The sequence below is a fragment of the Elephas maximus genome, chromosome 12, assembly GCF_024166365.1.
Source record: "Elephas maximus indicus isolate mEleMax1 chromosome 12, mEleMax1 primary haplotype, whole genome shotgun sequence".
Lineage (NCBI taxonomy): Eukaryota > Metazoa > Chordata > Mammalia > Proboscidea > Elephantidae > Elephas > Elephas maximus.
In genome coordinates this window covers 92,098,232-92,105,366 of record NC_064830.1, presented here as the reverse complement: position 1 = coordinate 92,105,366, position 7,135 = coordinate 92,098,232, and positions in this window count along the sequence as shown.

The window sequence follows — 7,135 nt, the reverse complement described above, 5'->3', positions numbered from 1 at the left end:
CATAAAATTCTCAGAAGAAAATGTAGGGGTGATGCTGTTGGGCCTAGCTTTTAACAACGGACTATCTAATAGCAAAAGCACAAACAGCAAAAGACAAAATAAATAAATGGAATCTCATACAAATGAAAAACTTTTGTTCATCAAAAGGCTTTACCAAAAATATGAAGAGACAAGCTACCGACTGGGAGAATATCTACGGAAACTTTATATCTGATCTAGAAGCTAGTATCTCAAATATATACAAAACTTCAACAACTTAGCAACAAAAAGACAACCCAATCATAAAATGGGGAAGGGACTTGAATAGACATTTCATCAAAGAGGACGTTCAAATGATCACCAAACACATGAAAAGATGCTCAATGTCGTTAGCCATCAGAGAGATGCAAATCAAAACCACAATGAGATTATCACTTCATTTCTACTAGGACCTCTTAAGATTAAATAAATAAATAAAAGATGTTGGCCAGGATGTGGGGAAATTGGAACCCTTATCCATTGCTGGCAGGAATCCAAACTGGTACAGCCTCTGTGGAAAAGTGTGGCAGTTCCACAAAAAACTAAAAATAGAACTAGCATATAGCCCAGGAATTCCACTCCTAGGTATATACCTGAAAGACTTGAAAGCAGAGACTCAAAGAGATAGTTGTACACCAATGTTTATTGCAGCACTATTCACAATAGCCAAAAGGTGGAAACAACCTAAATGCCCATCAACAGGTGAACCGATAAACAAAATATGTTAATACCTACAGTGGAATACTACTCAGCCAGTAGGAGAAATGCAGTCTTGATACATGCTACAATACGGATGGAGCTTGAAGACATTAGGCTGAGTGAAATAAGTCAGTCACAAAAGGACAAATATTGTATGGCCCCACTTATATAAAAGGATAAGAACAGGCAACTGTATAGAGACCCAAGTTTATTAGTGATTACCAGGGGTAGAGGGAGAGGAAAAGGGGGGCTATTGCTTGTGGAGTACTGAGTTTCAGTTTATGGTGATGGAAAAATTGCATTGATTAGGGGTATTGTAAGTGCTGTCAATAAGTTGTACACCTGGAAATAGTCGAATTGGTAAAAGTTGTGTGACATATATTTACAACAACAACAACAAAAAAGTAGCTGTCGAGGCTGCTTATGTACAACCAAATACCTCGTGGGATTTGGTTCCTTGGTTTGGAGGTCATGGTTTCGTGGGACATCCCAGAATTGGGTCTAATAGTGTGTTTAGTGCTTCTGTTCTACCTCCTAGTTCATCGCATAGTTCCCAAGTCTTAAAACCTTGCAAGTGGCCATCTAATGTACAACAATTGGTCTGTATTCATCTGGAGTAACACAGGAGGGAAAGTCAGGAGTAGGAAAAGGAAATGGAATGTATGGCTAATTGCCTCCATGAACAGCTGCCTCCTTTGCCACGAAACCAGAAGAACTGGATGGTGCCAAGCTACCATTACTGAATATTTCGATGAAAGATTCCATAAAAGAATCCTGATCAAAAGGGGGAAATGCTGCACAGAGTTTCAATGTTTTTATGGACTCTAGACTTCCTGGAGCCACGGAGGCTGGATGAACCCCTGAAACAATTGCTCTAAGATAATCTTTAAATCTTAAACCAAAAATATCCCCTGAAATCTTCTTAAAATCAGACAATAGTTTAACTTACCTAGTAAAGAATGTCTGCCTTGAGCACTGCGCTCTCTCAAGATTTATCTACATGGGATCAAACTGACAACAGCAACTTGAAAGGTTAGATAGGAAACTTAGGGGACAGTGAGTTTATTAATGGGAGAGGAACAACTCAGAAAAGGAGAGTGAGAACGGTTGTACAACCCAAAGAATATAATCAATGTCACTGAACTGTACATGTAGAAACTGTTGAATTAACGTGTGTGTATATTCTCAAGAAAATAAATAAAATTTTTGAAAAGATTGATTTAGCTATTTAGGGTCCCTTGCCCTTCCATACAAATTTGAGGATGGGCTTTTCCATTTCTGCATGGAAAGCTGTTGGAATTTTGATGGGGACTGCAGTGAATTTATAGATTGCTTTGCATAGTATTGACATCCTAACTATAGCAAGCCTTCAAACCCACAAACATGGAATGTCCTTCCATTTATTTAGGTCTTCTTTGATTTCATTTAGAAATGTTTTACAGTTTTCTGTGCACATGTCTTTCTCCTTCCTAGTTAAAATTATTCCTAGGTATTTTATTAGTGGAAACCCTGGTGGCGTAGTGGTTAAGTGCTACAGCTGCTAACCAAAGGGTCAGCAGTTCGAATCTGCCAGGCACTCCTTGGAAACTCTATGGGGCAGTTCTACTCTGTCCTATAGTGCTGCTATGAGTCGGAATCAACTCGACAGCACCGTGTTTGGTTTTTTTTTTTTTTTTTTGCCTATTGTAAATAGTAATGTTTCCTTGATTTTCTTTTCTACTTGTTCATTGCTTGTGTATTAAAAACCCAACTGCTTTTTGTGTGTGGTCTGTCTTATTAACAATACACCTAACATTTGCAGACCAGTTTACCCCTAATAGTGTGCTTTATTGAGGCATTCTCTCTTCCTGTCCTCACATCAACTCCACCAAGTGGCTATTATCCAAATATAAAGAAAGTTCCACGTTGTTTGGGGTTATGAAATTGTCAGGCGTACTTTTAACTTTAAAGCACTGTGACAAGTGCTTTATGATACAAACCACCCCAGACAGAGAGGTTAACCAACTTGCCCAAGGCCACAGTCAGTACAGGATGGAAGCAGCGCGGGAGTCCTCACTCTGAGCCGCTGCATTTTCTAGCCTGTGAGCAAGCAGCTTGCCTGACCACATAGAAGGAGCAGTGGATAATAGAAAGCTGCTGTTCCAAATCCCCGAAATATTGCCACCCTTGTTACGTAGGCCGATCAGAAAACTTAATTCATGGCCAAAAGTAATTCTGAATGTAATACATTAATGTTAAGGCCCACTGTGTCTGAAATAATTTACTACAAGCACAGTTTAGGGACATGGCAAATTGAGTTCCTTTACGCGGCCTTTTGCTTTGGTTCTTTGGGAAAAACCAGCTTGGGAGATTTTCCCCCTTAAACTCTTTTTCCTAATTTTTCGGAGAAGCAATGTGGGCGGGGGCTCCCAGGTTATTTTCTACCCCAAACGGTGTATTACTTTTGCCCAAGGGATCTTCTAGGTTAATTGACATTTCCTGGGTAAACTGTAAAAGCAACTTGATGGTTTGATACTTCCCCCTGATAACTAACAAGACCTGAGTTGATTGACATTGCAGGGGTTGACTGAGGATTGGTTGAACTGGTCTGATGAGGGAGGCCTCGCCTTGTAACTGACAAGGATCAGGATATATAAATGGCTGAACTGCAGAAGTTTTGAGAGGCCTCCTGGAAGAGAGAGGGAGATACTGGCTAAGAGCTGCCCAACAGAGAAGCAGAGCCACGTGGGAACTGAGTGATCTTGAAGCTGCTACACTGGCTGGGGTAGTTAGCAGCAAAGAGGCCTACTTCTGAACAGTTGCTACGCGGGCGGTTAACTGGCCCAATTAGCAGCAAAGAGGCTGAAGGCGGATAGCCTGAAAGCAGAGCACCCAACAGCAGAGAGGTCCAACAGCAGAAAGTTGCTGCTAGCAGAGCAGCAGCTAAGAAAGCTGACTAGGCTGTTACACTGGCTATGAGCTGGGCCAGTTAGCCATGGAAGAGCCGATGGCAGAGAGGTCTGACGGTACAGAGCTGCTACTAGCAGAGCAGCAGCTGAGAAAGCTGAGCAGGCTGCTATACTGGCTATGAGCTGGGCCAGTTAGTGGCAGGGAGCCTGACAATGGAGGGGCCTGCAAGGCAGAGAAGACAGCCACCTGGCAGAGAAGCCACACCCAACTGATCACTGGAGGCCTGTGTGTTTCCTGACACGGATCCTGCGTTCTTGCAACTTCCAAGCTGATACGGTCCTGAGTTATATAACCTGTTAACTTTCCTAATAAACCGCATAACTGTGAGTATGGTCTGTGAGTTCTGTGAGGCCACTGCAATAAATTATCAAGTCCTGCAGAGAAGTAGAGTGTCACGGGGGGAGTGGCTGGTGTCAGAAATTATGGAGAAAGTGGGGAGGCAGAGTTATAGCTGAACCTCCGCCCCACTGGAACCAGTTTTGTGCTGATCCTGTTTCTTACTCCTCAGGAATTTAGACAACTTATGAGGCTTTGCTTTAATCAGGAGCCCTGGTAGCGTGGTGGTTAATAAATCAGCTGGTAACCAAAAGGTCAACAGTTTGAATCCACCAGCCACTCCTCGGAAACCTTGTGGAGCAGTTCTACTCTGTCCTATAGGGCTGCTATGAGTCGGAATCGACTTGACGCAACAGGTTTTTTTTTGTCACTTTAATGAACTATCACCACATTGCTCAGGCTGTGTGTCTTTTCATGGTATTTGACACATGTTTTACAAGTGTTGATATCCAGCTAAATATAAACATTGGCAATTTAGGTGGGTGAAGTCAGTCTCTGTAATAAACTGATTTAACAACAAGAGAGTCCTTATCTCTTTACATTTCATTGAAGGAAAACACCACAGATGAACCTGGCATTATAAAAAAGGCAGAGATTGGCTGTTAGTCTTGAGACCTCCCTTTTATCTCAATTAATCATCTTAACTAAATCTTTGTTAAGTTCAAACGTTTGCAAATTGAAAACAACCCAGATCAAGACATTCTACAGCATAGCACCTGAATAAACAAAAGTATTTTAGGTCCAAGTGACTGTTTTCATAATACCGGATGGGAGATTCACAGTTCAGATTTAATTGTTTCCTTCCTCAAAGAGGCAGCCTATACATTCAGTGTCATCAGAAACAGCCCTCCCACTTTAGAGTCGGGGAGATTAAATGACTTGCAAAATGATACACAGGGGATCCTGCGCAATCGCCCCAACCTTCTACCCTGGAATCCAGTGTGCTGTCCTTATTATGCTACATCCACAGTGGTTTCTACTCTCAAACGCAGACTTTCACAGCAGCATTCCAGCCCCTCAACTTAAGTTTCACTTCATTTCTTGTTCAACTAGCGGTTCAGGATCCTCTTCTCTCATCAGCCCGGACTGTCACTCTTCACAAACCTACACACACTTTTCCTACCAGTTGCCATTGAGTAGAACTGCGCTCCATAGGGTTTTTATGGCAGTGACCTTATAGAAGCAGATGGCCAGGCCTTACCTCCAAGGGGTATCTAGGTGGGTTCGAACCACCAACCTTTTGGCTAGTAGCTGAGTGCTTAATCATTTGCACTACCCAGGAACTTCTGCACTTTTCCTAAATCTATCCAAATCCTGCCCTTCCCACCAGATCAGCTCAAACAGCCAGTGTCCTGGCTGCTTCCACCCCACAGAGACCCACCCTCTTTTTCCCTGTATAATCTCTTTACCATAGTTTACAATCTCGTTTGCTTATTAAATTGAGAGATTAGGCTGCTGGTAACTTCAACCACCTAGAACATAACTCCAATCCAGAAAAGTAAACCACCAACAAAAGCTTTTAAGTAGAAAAAACAGTGGCCATACACTTATTTTATTCTAGCAGTTCTCTGACTCAAGCTGCGTTCTGCTGATACACATTTTCATAGTGTTAACTGTCCTGAATATTGCGTTTCACAAATCACATTAAACCAGAAGCCCCTATTAGCTAACATTTGTGGAGTGTTTGGCTTGACGAGTACCATGCTAAATGCTTTAGGATACAAACCACAAAAGACAGGTTAACCAACTTGCCCAAGGTCACAGTCAGTAAGGGATGGAGTCCTTATTCTTAACCACTGCATTTTCCAGCCAGTAAGCAAGCAGCTTACAAGACAAGCAAGACAACACAGAAGCAGGAAAGCCAACAAAACTTAAAAAACAGACACTGCCTGGACTCTCTGTTGACCCCAAACTAAAACCATTCCTGGAGCCAAATCTTCAGACAGAGATGACTGTACTGTAAGACATAAAATGATACTCCCGAAGACTGTGCTTCTTAGTTCAAGTAGATAAAAGTAGATACGTGAGACTAAATTGGCAGTTCCTGTGTAGAGGTGAGATGAAAAGGCAGAAAGGGACAGGAGCTGGTTGAATGGACACGGGAAATACAGGATGGAAAGGAGTGTGCTGACATAGGGATAGCAACTAGGGTCACATACCAATGTGTGTATAAATTTTTGTATGAGAAACCAACTTGAGCTATAAACTTCCACTTAAAGCATGCTTAAAAAAAAAAAAAAAAGACTAAAACTACAGTGCACAGAAGCAAGAGGGTGCTTACTGAAGGAACAAAGGGCCTTCGAGATCACTCCTGAAGTCCACATTCTGTTAAGGTACCACACAAGGGACTCAAGTTCCAAGTCATGAACTTACTTTCCCGTCATGAAAAGGATTACATTGTGTTTGGTAACAGCTGTTTTAGAAAGTGGGAAAGTAAAGTCTACATTCTGGAATGACTTCCAAAGAAAACGACGAACACACACGCAAAACTTTTTCATCCTAAAAATTTCAGCGATTCGGAGGAGTCATTCTTGAAAACCTCTTTTTTAAACAAACGAAGTTTCAGCCTAACGTCTCACATTTACATAGTAGTTTGTCTCTTTCCAAAGCTTTCACATTCACCTATTTAAATTCTTACAGCAATCAATGAAGGGAACGCGGGGGTGGGTGGTGGGAACAGCATTAACACCCCTCTGTAAAAAAGACGGCACTATTTTTTTTTTTTTTTTTAAATAAAAAAGAAGCTGGGGCTCGAAACCTTCAACTCATTCGCCCGAGATCTAGAAGCTGAACCAGAAACTCCAGGTCTCACAAGCCACTGCCGCCTGGGACTGTTTCTAAGTGATGAGGTTCTTCGCTTATTTCACATATCCCAAGATGCATAATGCACATTTCTCGATTTTGTCTCTTTCAATCCAGGCGGGCTTCCTGAAGGAAGCCGACTGGTCAGGAATTGGCGAAGATGCCACTAGCCCTGGTCTCAGTCCCGAGGGTCCCGCGTCACGTGCCGGGGGTACCCCCGGGAGCTCAGGGAGAACCCCGGGGGCATCCCCCCGCCCCGCCAGCAGCAGGCCTCACGTCACGTGACGAGCCAGGCTCCCGGGTCACGTGCCGGGGCGTTCGGCGGGGCGGG